A 978-nucleotide genomic window follows, 5' to 3' on the forward strand; every position below is an offset into this window, starting at 1 on the left:
GGCGGTCCATCTTTTTGGGGTGAGGGGATGGGGGCATTTTCCCTCTCGCCCTCAGACGTGGATCCGTAAATAAGAAATAAGTGACAGAGAAATCATGTCGTAAGTACTATATTTATTTTCTTGGGTAAAAAATACTTTCCATCTGTTGGCATTGATCTTTCTCGGAGGTAGATGTCATGTCCCTTAAATGACGAGGATGTATATCCCGTCTCCCAAATAACTATCTGAACATTTGGCATTTTCACTTTATTATTTACTTTGCTTGCCCTTCTTCTCACTTATTGATGTTATTTTTACTGTTTTGGATTTCTTATTTAGAAAATGAACTGTGGGCCTATTGATATTAAGTTCTTTATATTTATCATTTTCTTCTTGTAATGTACGACTTATAAGAAGAGAAGCTTTTTGTATACAGAATTGTAGACAAGCTGCTTATTGGCATACTTGTTTGTTGGGTTCTACTTGCAAACTGCAAAGTAGATTATTCTTACCAACTGTATAGTCGTTGGTAAGAGACTGGATACGGACTTCTATCGGCTATGAATTTACTTTCCAAATAAGATAACAGCTAAGATATTAACACTTTATTTACATTCAATAACGGGAGATCTACACTAATCCAAGAAGTATACCCAAGACTCTTAGAATATTAGAACGATCCGATCTTCTCCCCAGCTAAAGAATGAATAATAACCCAAACCCTAACTACACTCCTATTTATCTCTCCCCCCAGATGGCCAACATATGAAATATTTCTTTTGTCAAAAGACCCCTTACTGTTCCTTAACCCTAATTGCCATGTCTGACCGATTCCTTTTCTATACCCCTATAGTTTCTTAATCTCTCAGTGTCTCCTTCCCTGCCGACATGGGATAGGTCTCCTTTGTATACTACCATCTATTTCTAAGTACTTATATAAACGCCACACCGATGTTAATTTAAAATTAATTTAAAAGTGTTAAAGATTACAGATTAAAG

Source organism: Lottia gigantea, assembly GCF_000327385.1.
Source record: "Lottia gigantea unplaced genomic scaffold LOTGIsca_185, whole genome shotgun sequence".
Taxonomy (NCBI): domain Eukaryota; kingdom Metazoa; phylum Mollusca; class Gastropoda; family Lottiidae; genus Lottia; species Lottia gigantea.